The sequence below is a fragment of the Petaurus breviceps genome, unplaced genomic scaffold (assembly GCF_028583685.1).
Source record: "Petaurus breviceps papuanus isolate PSGF00001 unplaced genomic scaffold, PetGlider_PUasm1.0 175, whole genome shotgun sequence".
In the NCBI taxonomy this organism is placed as follows: Eukaryota; Metazoa; Chordata; class Mammalia; order Diprotodontia; family Petauridae; genus Petaurus; species Petaurus breviceps.
Genome location: NW_027185764.1, coordinates 47,223,890 through 47,240,378, shown reverse-complemented (window position 1 = coordinate 47,240,378; position 16,489 = coordinate 47,223,890).

Below are 16,489 nucleotides of genomic sequence, written 5' to 3'. Positions count from 1 at the left end.
ATTGATTTGTTAACATTTATCTACTAAAAAAATCCATTTTGTGTGATTTGTACAATCAATCAATATTTATTAAGTGCCTACTATGTACTAGGTGGTACAGCGGCTGGAGCACTGCACCTGGAATCAGGAAAACTCTTCTTCTTGAATTCAAATCTGGTTTCAGACTTTTACTAGCTCTGTGACCCTGGACAAGTCACTTAACTCTGCTTGCCTCAGTTTCCTTATCTGTAAAGTGAGCTGCAGAAAGAAATGGCAATCTGATCCAATATCTTTGCCAAGACACCCCCAAGTTGCATCATGAAGAACTGGGCAAGACTGAACAACAACATGAGCCAGACTCTATGCTAGGTGCTGAGGACATAAGTTCAAAGTAAAAAATTGTCCCCAGTCACAATGATCTTCCATTAAATGCAGGAGGGAAAAAGTTAAAATTAAAATAGAGTGTAAAGGGAACTGTACCTAGAGTCAGGAAGACCAGAGTGCAAATCCTGCCTTAGATGCTTAGTAGCTGTGTGACCCTTGGCAAGTTACTTAGCCTTTCTCTGCCTCAATTTTCTCATCTGTAAAATGGGGAATATAACAATAGTGTCTGCCTCACAGGGTTGTTGAGAAGAACAAATAAGTTAGCATGGATAAAGCACTTACCCAACTTAAAGTGCGATATAAATGTTTTGTTCAGTCACTTTCTAGTGATGGCCAATTCGTTCAGTGATGTTTTCTTGGCAAAGATACTGGAAGGCAATTTACTGTTGCCTTCCCCAGTCGTTTACAGATGAGCAAACTCAGGCAAAGAGAATTAAGTGACTTGCCCAAGGTCACACATCTAGAAAGTGTCTGAGGCCAGATTTGTACTCAGGAAGATGAGCCCAGCTATCTATCCACCCTACCACGTAGCTGTTTCATATAAATTCTAGCGATTATGATTCCAGGTGTATACAGAATTATTGGGTATTGTTTTGTTTTGTGGATCAGAAGAGGCTTTATTCAGAAGATGATACTCAAGCTTCATCTTAAAGGAAGAAAGGAAGTCTATGAGGCGAAGGTAAGAAGATAATGTATCTGAGGCATGGGGGACAACCAAGGTAGAAAGACAAGGTCTCCAGGTGGCCAGGTAGCACAGTGAGTAAGAGCACTGGCTCCAGTGTCGGGATAACCTAGAGATCGAATCCAGGCTCAGACACTTAGCACCCACCCAGAAACACCTGTCCATGTAACCTTGAGCAAGTTACTTAACCCAACTGCTTAAAAAAAAAAAAAGAAAGACGGGGTCTGGTGCTGGAGATTTATTAGTGATAAACAAAAAGGAAACTGGTCTAACTGGGAGGACTAAAATGCAATGAAAATGAAAAGACAGGTTGGGGCAAGGTTGTGTGTAGATTTAAAACATAAATAGAGTGTTTTATATTTTATCCTGGAGGCAAAATAAAAGTCCTTGCAATTGGTTGAGTTGAGAAGTCACATGGTCAAATCTAGGATAAATGACAATCATTTTGGCAGTAGTGTGTAGGAGGAATTGGAGTGGGAAGAGGCCTCCATACAAAGATCAGTTAAGAGAATACTCTAAGATTGTGATGCAAGATTAAAACAAGTTTATTGGAAATGGACTGCTAAAAATTTTGTGAATTAATTTGAATGATATATTATAGCATCAACTCAAATGCAGAAGAGGTCCCTCTATTCAATCTTGTTATATATTATCAATGCTTTTGAATGGGTGAATGGGACTGAAGCTTCATATTCACTCACAATCAAGACTATCTATTTCCAGGTTAATCATTGAACAACTAATTGTTTTGTGAAACCATTCCTTTGATTCTATTTAAAAGAACATTTTTAGGCTATAAAAACTTAGGTCTTTTTAATCATCTAACCAAAATGACAAGATTTTTCTTATCATCATGATGTCTAAGTACAAGGCAATAATGATTCAGTTTGTTGCACTGGCCCAACAGCAAAACTAGAGGTTTATATTGTAGTCATTCAAACAGCGATGTGCTAGAAAAGAAAAAGATTTCTATGATTTCACATCAGTCATATACCTTGCCTCCATGCAACCTAGGGTTTGGAGCAAAGTCAGAATTTGTACAAAAAAAGTTCATAGTGATTGGTTTTTTTTATATTTAATAAAAATTCTGAACCTAAGAAATCTCAAATAAAGTGGACATTCCTCTTATATGCACACACACATACATGTATGAAGAGAACATATACAAGAATGTACTGAGGATCTTTATTATATTCACCTCATGTTTCTTTTAAAAATATAATAAAGTTAATATGCAACTTTTGAAGCTATTTTTGTTCCCCTCTTCTTTCTTTCCTTCCTTCCTCACTTCTTCCTTTCCTTTCTTCCTTCCTCACTTCTTCCTTTCCTTTCTTGCTTCCTCCTTCCATCCTTTACTCTCCTTCCTTTCTCCTTCCTTTCTCCTTCTTTTCTCCTTCCTTCCTTCTTTCTTTCCTTCCTTCCTTCCTCTCTCTCCCTCCCTTCCTTTCTCTTTCTCTCTTTCTTTCTTTCTTTCTCTCTTTCTTTCTTTCTTTCTTTCTTTCTCTCTCTCTCTCTCTCTTTCTTTCTTTCTTTCTTTCTTTCTTTCTTTCTTTCTTTCTTTCTTTCTTTCTTTCTTTCTTTCTTTCTTTCTTCCTTTCTTTCTTTCTTTCTTCCTTTCTCTCTTTCCTTATCCTCTGTGTCTTCCCCTTCCTTTCTCTTCTATCTCCACTGAAAGATTTGAAAAAGAAAAACAAATTCCCACTTTGGCTATGTCTGAAAATGTGTCTTATTTTTCATCTTGAGTCCATCACCTCTCTTTCAGGAGGTAAGTAGCATGCTTTATCATCAATCTTCTAGGAACAAGGTGGATCATTGCATGAACAGTTCTTAAGTCTTTCAAAGTTTGTATATTAGCTTCTTCCTGTCTCTAAATGTCTAAAACCTGAGTCCCAATGTTCTTATTTGACTAAAGTTCAGTATTTAATCAATCTCTGTTGACTAGGTCTGAGGTCCAAACTTCCTTTCTCAGGGTTTAAATTTCCTCACCTGTAGAATGATGGAGATTGCATGAGATAATCTTCAAAGTCCCTGTCAGTATCTTATTCTATATGTTAACTATCAAGTCACAGGGGAGAGAAAGAGAAAATGGCCACCCCATCTTAGAATGTGTGATAAAGAAGAATAATAAAATTAGATAATATATACTATAACTTTTGTATTGATCAGAGTTTTTCAGTCTTCCAAAATTATGTTTTTACATTATTATTTTTTTGCTTTTTGGAGTTAGGTGCTTTGGGGTTGACTTTCCCAAGGTCACACAGCTAGTTTTTGTGTTAAGTTCTGAGGCCAGATTTGAACTCAGGTCCTCCTGACTCCAGGGCTGGTGCTCTATTCAATGAGCCATCTAGCCGCTCCCAAACATTATTTTTATAGTATAAATTGTTTTCCTGTTTTGCTCACTTGGGCAGTCAGGTGGTACTTTGGATAGAATGCTGGAGCTGGAGACTCATCTTCCAGAATTCAAATCCAGCCTCAGACACTTACAATCTGTGTGATCCTGAGCAAGTCACTTAACCTTGTTTACCTTAGTTTTCTCATCTGTAAAATTAGTTGGAAAAAGAAATGGTAAACCATTCCATTATTTTTCCAAGAAAGCCCCAAATAGGGTCATAAATAGTTGGACATGACTGAAAAATGTCTGAACAACACTAAATTTGCTCACTTTACTCTGTACCAATTCAACTACATCTCAGGTTTTTCTAAAACTGTCCATTTCATTATTATATGGCACAATAGTATTTATTGCTTTCAAATATTATAATTTATTTCCCTCTAATTGGGAACATTTCCCTATAATGGATATTCCCTTAGTTTCTATTCCCACTACAGAAAATGCTATTATACATATATAGATATATATGTACATATGTGTGTGTGTCCATGTGTAAATGTGGGTCTTTTCCCACTTTCTTTGATCTATTTTGAGTGTAGGACTAGGAGTGGCATCACTGGGTCAAAGTTAATTTGCTTCTTGGGAAAAAAAATCCAAATTACTTCCTTGAATGACTAGATCAGTTCAACTCCTCCAACATTTGTCATTTTTCCCCTTTTTTCCCAACTTCATCAATCTGAGAGTGTGAGCTAAGGACCTTAGAGTTCTTTAACTTGCATTCTTGTAATTATTAGTGATTTAGAACATATTCCCGATATGACTATTGATAGAATGATTTTTTTCACTTGAAAACTGCGTTTTAATATCCTTTGAGATATTTGTTTATAACCTGTAGAATCCTTAGAGTATTCTATCATTGAACTCTCAGTAATGTGAGAGGTAAAAGAGTATGGGAATTTTAGTCATTTTCTTAACATAATTCCAAATTCCAAATCATGGTTTCCTATTCTTCAGAGAAAGAATTTCTATGACCGAAATTTCTATAGATTCAAGGATGAGAATATCTTTCTCCTTCCCCTGCTAATTTATTACTTATTTTTAACACTCCTTTCTTTCTAAATTTTGAGTTCCAAATTCTCTCCTTCCTTCACATCCTTCCCACACCACTGAGGATGCAAGGAAAAATATATCAATTATACATGAGAAATCATGTAAAACATATTTTAATACTAGACATATCACAAAAGCATTAAACATCAAATCAAGCAAGAAATTTATACTTTAATTTATACTCAGAGTTCATCAGTTCTCTCTCTGGAGGGAGATAGCATTTTTTCTTGAATTGTTTAGAATTGTCTTATATTATTATATTGAACGGAGTAGCCAAGTCTTTCACAGTTGATAATCATTGCAACCTTGCTATTACTGTGCACAATGATGTTCAGGTTCTTCTCACTTCACTTTGCATCAGTTGATAAAGGTATTGCCATTTGTTGTTGTTGATTCTGAAACTAGTCTTTCCTTTCTTATAGCAAAATAGTATTCTATTCCAATAATACGCTGCAACTTGCTTATCAATTCCCCAATTGATGAACATCCCCTCAGTTTCTAGTTCTATGTCACCACAAAAATAACTGCTATAAATATTTTTGTATGTTTAGGTTCCTTTCCTTTTTCTTTGATCCCTGGTGTGCAGAACTGATAGTGGTGTTGCTGGGTTAAAGAATATGGTGTTTATATCTCTTTCGGTATAATTCTAAATTGTTCTCCAAAATGGTTGGACCAGTTAAGAGCACAGTCAACAGTGTATTAGTGTATTTATCCTCATCCCCTCCAACATTTATCATTCTTGATAAGTATGAGTTGATACCTCAGAGATGTTTAAAAATTAATTTGTCTAGAAAATATAACCAATATTATGAGGGAAGTAGAAGAGGAGGAACGAATTTTTGCAACCAGTATCTTGCTAAAGAAATTTATAAAATATATAGAGAACTGAGTCAAATTTATAAGAATACAAGTTCCCCAACTACAAGGCAGTTTTCAGATGAAGAAATTAAAGATGTCTATAAGCATATGAAAAAATGCCCTCAATCACTATTGATTAGAGAAATGCAAATCAAAACAACTTTGAGGTACCATATCATACCTGTCAGATTGGCTAACATGACAATACAGGAAAATGATAAATGTTGGAAAGAATACAGGAAAATTGGAGGACTAATGGATAGTTGGTGGAGTTATGAACTGATCTAGCCATTCTGGAGAGTAATATGTAACTATGCTCAAAGGACTATAAAAACGTGTGTACTCTTTGACTGAGTAATAACAATTCTAGGGCTGCATCCTAAAGAGATCATACAAATGGGAAAAGGACCCACAGTTAGAAAATTATTTATAGCAGCTCTTTTTGTGGTGGCAAAGAATTGGAAATTGTGGGGATGCTCACCAATTTGGAAATGACTGTACAGGCTGTAGTATATGAATGTAATGGAATACTATTGTTCTATTAGAAATGATGAGCAGGTAGATTTTAGAAAAACCTGGAATGACTTACATGAACTGATGCTTAGTGAATTGAGCAGAACCAGGGGAAACATTGAACACAGTAACAGCAATATTGTGCGATCAACAATTTTGATAGACTTGGCTCTTCTTAGCAATGAAAGGATCCAAGACAATTTCAAAGGACACATGATGGAAACTGCTCTCCACAGCCAGAAAAAGAACTACAGAGTCTGAATGCAGATTGAAGCATATTATTTGCTCTCTCTTTTTATTTTTTACTTTCATTTATTTTTGTTCCTTCTTTCCTGTGGTTTCTCCCATTGGTTCTAATACTTCTTTATATCATATCTAATGTGAAATAATTTCAATATGAATGTATGTGTAGAATCTGTATCAAATTACATACCATATTGGGGTGGGGAAGGGGAAATATGGAGAAAAATTTTGAAACTCAAAATTTTATGGAAGTGAATGTTGAAAAATAAAAATAAATAAATACATTTTAAAATGTATTTGTCTAATCAATACTGCTTTAGAGCATTTTTTCATATGACTATAGATAGATTTCCTTTCTTCAAAACTGCCTTTCATATCCTTTGATCATTTACCAATTGGAGAATGGGTCTTATATTTATAATTTCAGTTCAGTTGCCTATATATTTGAGGAATGAAGCCTTTATTAGAGGAAGTTGCTGAAAAAATTGTTTTTATTACTTCATTGTCTGTGGGACTTTTTAGCAAAATGTAGTTTCCCTGATTATGTCTTTTAATTAAGTCTATTTTTCCTTTTGTTTTGTCTGAAGTCATGATTACTATTCCTGCCTTTTTACTTCAGCTAAAGCATAATAGATTCTGTTTCAGCCCTTTTTTGAACTCTGTGTGTGTCTTTAGGTTTAAAGTGTATCTCTTTTAAATGACATGTTGTTGAATTCTGATTTCTAATCCATTCTGTTACCTGCTTTTGTTTGATGGGTGAGCTCATCCCATTTGCATTCATAGCTATGATTGCTAACTGTGTTTCCCTCTAATCTATCTCTTCTGTTTATCTTTCTCTCTCTCTTTTTATCCTGTCCCTCCTAAAAAAGTTTATTTTGCTTCTTTCCATCCCATCCCTTAATCCATATTCCCTTTTATCATCTCCCCTTTAAATATTTCTTAACTGCTTCCCTTTTTATTTCCCTATTGGGCAAGAAAACTTTCTATAACCTAGCGTGTCTGTGTGTGTGTGTGTGTCTATGCACAACACATACATACACACCCATAAATATATATTATGTGTGTATGTATATATACTTTTCTCTTTGAACCAATTCTAATGAGGTTTAGGTTTAAGCATTGCCCACTATCCTACCATTTACCCCTCTACTATAGAAGTTGTTCTTTGCATGCCTCTTTTATGTGAGAAAAAATTTCCCATTCTACCTCTCTTTTCCCAATGCATCCCTTTTCCTCACCCCATAATTTTTTTTGAGATCATCCTAACATAATAGACTCACACTCATGCTGTAAACTCCTTTAAAGTACTCTAATAATGATAAAATTCCTTTTTTCACCTTTCAATGCCTTTACTCTTAAATTTTATTTACTATTTTATTTTTCCCCAGGTACATATAAAAACAATTTTAAAAAAAATTTTAAACTTTTAAGTTGCACATTCTCTCCCTTCCTCTCTATCTCTGCCCCAATTAGAATGTAAGCAATCCGATATAGGTTATGTATATGTAGTCATGAAAAACATTTCCATATTAATCATGTTGTGAAAGAAACCATAGACCAAAACAACCCTCAAGGAAAACAAAGTAAGTTTAAAAAAATGCTTCAAATTCAGATACCATCAGTTCTTTCTCTGGGGTTGGATAGCATTTTTCATCATAAGTCCTTCAGAGTTGTCTTTATAGCTAAGTCATTCATAGTTGATCATCTTATAATATTGCTCTTATTTTTACATAATACATTTCACCTTGAATCAGCTAATGTAAGTCTTTCCAGGCTTTTCTGAGAGCATCCTGCTCATCATTTCTTATACTACAATAATATTCTATCATAATCACATACCACAATATGTTCAGTCATTCCTCAATTGACGGGTGTCCCCTCAGTTTCCAGTTTTTTGCCAACAGAATAGAGCTACTATAAATATTCCCTTACATGTAGGTTCTTTTCCTCTTTAAAATCCCTCTTGGCATATAGACGTAGTAGTGGCATTGCTAGGTCACTATTTTGTAGCTGTTTGGGCATAGTTCCAAATTGCTCTACTGAATGATTGAATCAGTTTCCAACTCCACCAATAGATCTTAATGTCTTGTTTTTCCCATGGCCCCTCCGAAATTTATCATTTTCTTTTTCTGTCCTATTAGCCAATTTAATAGGTATGAGGTAGTACCTCAGAATTGTTTTAATTTGCACTTCTACCATCAATGTGAGTTAAAGTATTTTTCATATACTTATAGATATCCTTGATCACTTCATTTGAAAACTCTTCATATCTTTTGAACATTTATCAACTAGGAAATGGCTGTTATTTTAATTAATTTGACTCAGTTCTCTATATGTTTGAGAAATGAGGCTTTTATCAGAAAAAAACTTGCTTCAAAATTTTTTTGTGGTTACTATTGCCAACTATATTTCCCTCCATCCTATCTCCCACCCTGTTTATTCTATTCTCTCTCTGCTTTCACCTTGTCCCTCTTCAAGTGTTTTGCTTCTGACTACCTCCTCTCCCGATCTGCCCTTCCTTTTATCACCTCCCCCTTCTCTTATCCTCTCTACCTCCTACTTTCCCATAGGGTAAGAGAGATTGCTGTACCCAGTTGAGTATGTATATTATTCCCTCTTTAAGGCCATTCTGATGAGAATAAGGTTCACCTTTTCCTCCTCACTTCCTCCATCTTCCCATCCATTGTAAAAGCTTTCTCTTGCTTCTTTTATCTGAGATAATCTACTCCATTATACCTCTCTCTTCCCCTTTCTCTCAGTACATTCTTCTCTCAGCCCTTACTTTTTTTTTAGATACCATCCCTTTATATTCAGATCACATCTGTGCCATATATATATATTCCTTCTAACTGCCCTGAAAGTTCTTGGGGGATGCAAGTATTATCTTCCCATGTAGGAATGTAAACAGTTTAACTTTATTAATTTCATTATGATTTTCCTTTCCTTTTTACCCTTTTATGCTTCTCTTGAGTCTTGTATTTGAAAGTCAAACTTTCTATTCATCTCTGGTCTTTTCATCAAGAATGCTTGAAAGTCCTCTATTCTGTTGAATATCCATTTTTTCCCCTGAAGAATTATACCCAGTTTTTCTGTGGTGGTAATTCTTGATTTTAATCCCAGTTTTTTTTGTTATCCTGACTGTGGCTCCACAATACACGTATTGTTTCTTTCTGACTGCTTGCAATATTTTGTCTTTTACCTGTGAACTCTGGAATTTTGCTATGATATTACTGGGAGTTTTCATTTTGGGATCTCTTTCAAGAGGTGAACAGTGGATTCTTTGAATTTTTATTTTACCCTCTGCTTCTAGAATTTCAGGGCAGTTTTCCACGAAAAATTTTTGAAAGATTTTGTCTATTTTCTTGTTCTCAATCATGACTTTCAGATAGTCCAATAGTTTCTAAATATCTCTTCTGGATCTGTTTTCCAGGTCAATCGTTTTTACAATATGACATTTCACATTGTCTTTTATTTTTTTCATTCTTTTGGTTTTGTTTTGTTTTTTCTTGGTTTTATATGAAATTATTAACTTCCATTTGCTCCATTAGAATTTTTAAGGAATTATTTTCTTCAGTGAGTTTTTGTATCTCCTTTTCCATTTGGCCAATTCTATTTTTAAAGGACTTTTTTCTTCAGTGAATTTTTGTGCTACTTTTTTTTCCCATTTAACCAATTCCTCTTTTTAAAGTATTCTTCTTGTTTTTTTGTACTTCTTTTAACATTTGGCCTTGTCTGTTTTTTAAAGTGTCATTTTCTTCAGTATTTTTGTGCCTCCTTTACCAAGCTGTTTACTCATTATAATGCCATGCATGAGCAGCTTTCCATAGGACTGCTGCTGTGAACAGCTTTTAAGGTTCTGATTACATAGTATAATAAACACTCTATTCCATAAAAAATCAGAGCAAAACATTCACAGTAAATCAAGGTAGAGCATTCCCAATGTTACAACTTATCATAGAAAATCACAATAAAGTATTCTCAACAGTTTATCATTAAAATGGTCACATAGTTTTCACCAAAGTGGTCACAATATTTAGAACAAAGAACAATCATCTCAAAGTACAATAGTCAAAGTCTTCCACTCATGGGGCACACTAAACTCAATTAGTCACTGATTTAGCAATCAATTACTAAGTATCATTAATCACTAAGTACAATCATTAGAGAATACACAGACCCTCCACCCCAGGTCACTAGTAAACTACAATTCCATCATTACTCAGTACCCACAGAGAGGTATTTTCATCTTGACTTGGGACTGGTTCTCAGAGTCCCTGCATCCCCTTCCATGGTCCCAGATTCTACCTGGATTCATCAGACTGTCACATGGGTTCAATGGCAGACAGCTCCCAGTTCCTTGTCCAGCTTTCTGGGTAGGTCCTGCTCTACACTGAAGTTCACAGGGTCCAGTCCATCTCAAATCCTTCATAATTTCTGTTTCTGGAAATTCAAGGCTCAATCAAATCACAAACAAAATCCCTTCATCCTGGTCATGCTTCCTCAGTCTTCTGCAGCTTGTTCAAAAAATCAGAATAACCTTATCCAGCCGGGGGGGGGGGGGGGGAGGCTCCTGGGCTCCTCTTCAGCCTTCTCCTGGCAGCTGCTTCAGTGCTCCAAGAAATTCTGGCTCAGTTCTCAATTCTCATTCCTCCTCTCAATTCTCAGTCCAGCAGTAGCAGCCCAAATCTCCAGAAGCTGCCAAGAGAAATTCTTTCTCTCTCTAGCAGAACAGTTTCTGCCACCAGATCCTTGCCTGAAGAAATTCTGACTGTGTCTCTCTGGGGCTTTTCTTATATACACAGCATTAGCTACTTCCTGTTTCAGCCAACCCCTTACTGTTCTTTCAGGAACAGGGGTTCATACCTTCTGTTTCTTTCACAGAGGTTTGATTAGTTCCTAAGTGCTAAGTATCTGCTTACTTGCAATACAAAAAGGGGTCTTCAAATTACCATTACACTCATTTTTCATGATTTTCCTTGCATCACCATCATTTCTCTTCCCATTATTTCTTCCACTTGTTTTACTTGATTTTCAAACTTCTTTTCAAGTTCTTCCATGACCTGAGACCAATTCATGGAGTCTTTGGATGTATGAACTTTGACTTTTTTATCTTCTTCTGAATATGTGTTTTGATCTTCCTTGTCACCACTGTAATTTTCTATGGTCAGAATTGTTTTCTGCTCTTTGTTCATTTTTCCAGCCTTATCTCTTAACTTTTAGCTCTTTGTTAAAGTAGGGCTCTGCTTCTTTCCCAAGCTTTAGTGATTCTGTGCAACTGTTTTCAGACATACTTCTAGGAATCTCTAAGTTTTCAGTTCTTTCAAACTGGTATAATCTAAGGAGAGGTGTGTTTACTACTTTCTTGCCCTGTGGTCTGGTCTGTGGATGACCACAAGCACTATTTTCTGCCCTAGAACTTCAATTAAAATCCTTGTTCCAATGAGGCAGCAAGCTCTGGTGTTCTAGTGTGCTTCTTGCCCTGGAATAGGTCTGTGACCAATATCTGAGTATGGACAAAGCAACAGAGTCCTGCCACAGTGGGTGCAGAAAGGCCCCTGTAATCTCCTTCTGAGCAGTTTTTCCACCCCCTTACGATCTGCAGGCTGGGACATCCAGGAGCAGCTTCTGATTCAGTGATTCTCAAGGCCTGACCCAGTGTGCTAGGGCTAGGCCTGCACTGGACTGTGCTTTACTCTCACCTTAATGAGGCAGACCTTTCCTGCTGACCTTTGAAGTTGTCTTTGGCTAGAAAATTATTTCATCCCATCCTTTTGTGGGTTCTGCTGTTCCAGGATTTGTTTTATGGCATTATTTAAAGGTCTTTGGAGAGGTTTTGGGGAGAACTCAGAAGAGTTGCCTTTTCTCCATCATCTTGGCTCCATCCAATTATAAAACTTCTTAAGGGTTACATGTATCATCTTCCCATATATGAATGTAGAGAGTTTAACTTTATTGAGTCTGTTATGATATCTCTTTCATGTTTACCTTTTTATGTTTTTCTTGAGGCCAGTACATAAAAAGTTTTTCTATTCAGTTCTGGTCTTTTCATAAAAAAATGCTTGGAAGTACTTTATTTCCTTAAATATCAATTTTTCCCCCGAAGGATCATACTCAGTTTTGATGAGTGGGTTATTCTTTGTTACGATCTTAGTCCTTTTGTCTTCCAGAATATCCTACTCCACAACCTCCAGTCCTTTAACATGAAAGACCTTAAATCTTTTGTGATGCTGACTTTTGTGATACATGATGTTTGTGGGGTGACAGTGCTCTTCTCTACCTTGGGACTGTGACCAGGGCCCCTGCTTCCTTATGATGAACCTTCCACTGGTCTTCTCAACCCTTGATGTATATAACTGCACATGGGCAATAAAGCTGCCAAATCAGGACCAGCTATACCCAGTGCCAACAAAGTGTAGCTCTTACTGTCTTTCTGACCTGTTGTCCAACTCCTTCTTCCCTCCCCACCCCATCCCCCAACCCTCAAGTTACCATCTCTGGGTTGAGAGCTCCCAAAACTGCTGCTGCTTCTGCTGACCAACTATTACAGCTGCCTCCGAGGAACCACTGCTGTTTACTGCTGCTCTGCTTCAGGCAGGCCCCAACATCAACTTCCTAAGTCATCTTAGGCTGGATAAATGTCTTCCTCTGACCTTTTGTTGGATCTCTTCCTCCCACTTTCCTCCAATTCAATTTCAGGAGTTATTTTCAAGTTGTTTGAAGGGGAATGTTGGGGAGTTCATCTGGGTTGCTGCCTGCATTTCCCTAGTTTGGCCTGGAATCTCGTAAAGAAACACACAGAAATAATTCTGATATGGAACAAAACGAAAATAAGTTATCTAAACAGACCATTGTGAACCATAGGGAATATAGGATTTGAGAGCAAGAATAGGCAATGGAAATGCAAAACAAAGGAGTGACACCATCTTCTAAAATAGTACCAGGAGTGCTAAAGCTTTATAGCATAGCTATTGATAGTGCTAAAGTTCAGAATAACAAAGTTGGTTATGAATTCAAAAGGCTACAGAAAAGAACTTTCTTGGATACATTAAGGGCAAAAGGAAGATCTACAAGGTAATAATAGGACTGCAGCTCAAGATAGATGGGCTGCACATAAAGGACAGAGGAGACAGGACTGCATACCTTTTACTCAATTGTTTTCTCAAACAGGAGAATGATCTTTGTATTATAAAGTGGAAAACTAAATGACTAATAGAGAGTTGAAGGGATGGTAAGAATGTGTAGCTGTCCTCAATGAGGACAGCTCAATAGGATGCTCAATGAGCAGGCAGATATGATTGTTGAGCCATTGGCAGAGATCTTTGAAGGACTATAGGTGGGGCAATATGGATAGAAAAGGATTGTAGATAGAAGCATCTGAAGTATCTAATGAATCTAGAGGTGTATCCACTAAGCACCAAATAAATCATTCAAACAGCTGTATGTTTTCTTGTCCACTCTGCCTATTACTGTTGTATCTACAGATACTTCTGGTCTGACTACTCTATGTAGTTTTATTTGTAAAGACTTCCAAATGCTTCCATTTACTCCTGTGCATAAAGCAGTACAAATACCTATTTTCAGAAGCCATTCTGGACAAAAGTAACTCAGATGATATGTTACAGACTGGCACATAACCTAGACATAGTTCCCTACTCCCTCTCCAAAAAGTTATAACTAGGTAAATGTCTAAAGAGTGCTTCATCTTTCTTAAAAACAGCAATTGATTGTCACAATGGAGAAGAAAAGTTATTCAGGATGGCATAAATCTAAGTGTCTTGATTTTCAGTGTAAGTAGCCAAATCACTGGATAGATGCCATGTTTCTTTCTGGAACTACCTTCCTCAGAAGCCTATGATCTGCCTTAGAAATTTTTACTGAATCTAGCTAACAAGTACAAAGGAGAATTCAAGATAGCACAAGAGAACAGCCTCAAAAGAATCTGGGACTACAGAAAGGAAGTTGGTGGTACTAAAATTTTAGTTAAAACTATGAAAGAAATTGGAGATATGGAGACATGTATCATCAGATTGGGCAAGAAGATAGAATGAACCTAGTCCTGATGTGGTACCAGGGTAACGTGATTTCAGTGATAACTAGGAAGGAGATCACTAGGGAAATGCCCCCAGTATATATTGTAAACCTTATGCTATTTAATATTTTCAAAAAATGGTTAGGTTTATTCATCCATCCATTCAACCAATATTTAATACCTATCTTCTATATGCAAAACACTGTGTTAAATTCTGAACATTAATAGCATAGTACATATTTCTACTACATTATGGGTTGCTATTTACATTTTTTATCAATGATGAGGGTGAAGACAAATATGGAAAATGTAGCAGGTTTAAAGACGACCAAAGTCTGAAAAGTATAGGAAATAAATTTAATGACAGAGTTAGGATCGAAAAAGTTCTTTACAACTGAGACCAATTGGCTAAATCAAATAAGATGAAATTTTATAGATTCACATATAAGGTATTACATTTGGCACATTTTTTTTTAAATCAAGTTCACCAACAAGCTTACAAACACAAAATGGGAGTGGCATATTACCACAAAAGTTGAAGGGAAGATCTGGAGATTTTTGTGAACTTTGACCTGAATGTAAAAGTCCCAAAGTGACATGATAGTAAAAGAACAGAAAAGAAGTTATAAGGATCCTGTCAGGGGCCTCGTATTAGGCCAATTCACAATCTGATTCTACAACTTGTGTTAATTTTCTCTGTTTTATGCTACTCCCCCAACTTGAATTCCACCAACTTGCCTCCTATCTGTTAATGAAGCCACTGGTTAGCTTCTGACTTGGACAGTCTAAGATTCAGTGCTGGCCTAGGCCAAACAAACCAACACTGTTGACACTCTTCTCTGATGTCTCACTGCTCCACATCTTCCCCTCTTCCTGATGGAACCCTGTTCAAGTTCAATATCCCAGGCATGTGGAAACTGAGCAAAAATATCTGCTTAGCTGTTATAGTCATTTCTGGCAATCTAGGTCTCCATGGCAACACTACCAGAGAGGGAATCAAGGTCTATAGGTCAGAGAGGATCAGTGATCATGATGAATGGCATGATCATAACTGACAAGACAGAGAAAGCAGAAAGGTTTAGTTTGTATTTTGCTGCCATTTTCCTGCTAAGGACAATGACCTTTGGATTAGAAAGAATAGAACAAAAATGGCTAATAGGAACTTACTGTCCCAGATAAGTGAGTAAATAGTAATCAGCTGGTCCAGATAAACTACATCTTTTGGTATGGAAAATAAAAAACTGGTAAGTGTTATTGTTCTTCAACTCAAAGAGACCAAAAAGACACCACTGTACTGGGGTCAAGATACAGTGTGTCCAACTATGGCTTATCAGACCAAAATGAGCTCTTAAGGTTTTACCACAGGTTGGGCAAAAATAGTCCATATGGACATTTGGAATGGAGATGTGTGTAAATTTGTGCATTTTACATGTCTTTTGGACTGCTGCAATTCTGTTTTGCTCAGAGAAGGTGCTTTTGTACCTTCCTTGATGAAGGTGTGCCATGTTGGGCAGTCCTGTGCCAGTTTCTCCCATGTCTCACAATTCATTGCAAAGTTCTTCAGTGAGACTAAAAGTGTCTTTGTATCACTTATACTGACCTCCATGTGAATGCTTGCCTTCTGTGAGTTCTCTATAAAACAGTCTTTTAGGTCACCTTATATTTGACATTTGAAAAACATGGCCAGCCCATCAGTTGTTCTCTCTGCAATAGTTTGAATGTTTTGTAGTTCTGCTTGAGAGAAGGACCTTAGTTTCTGGTACATTATCCTACCAGGTGATCTTCAGGATCTTCCTGAGACAATTTAAATGGAAGCAATTCTGTTTCCTAGCATGGTGCTGACAGACTGTCCAGGATTCACAGGCATATAAGAATGAAGTCAGTACAAAGGCTCTGTAGACTCTTAGTTTGGTAGGAAGTCTAATACCTGTTCTCTCCTATATTTTTCTTCAGAGTCCTCCAAACACTGAGCTCTGGCAATGCAGATAGAGATGGACAATGGAGGCATCCTTGAACTCCCGGGGGACAACCTCCTCTTGTCATACACCCCAGAAGATTTCAGTAAGCTTTTGTATGAGCAGCGAACCCCGTGTCTTGTAAATATCAACTGAAAAAGAATCAGCACCGGACACTTTGCCCTATGAAAGGAGCCTAATGACATTCAAAACCTCTTCTTTATTTGGAAGTTTGTCAGAAAGGAATTGACCTCATCCTAAGATATACAATCAATCACTTCAACATGATATGATGACAGTCTTTTTTTTTTAAACTTTATTTTGGGCTCAAACACAAGAACACAAATACAGAATACAGAAAAGAAACAAAAACATATCACAAACTTAAATATTGGAATTTAAAT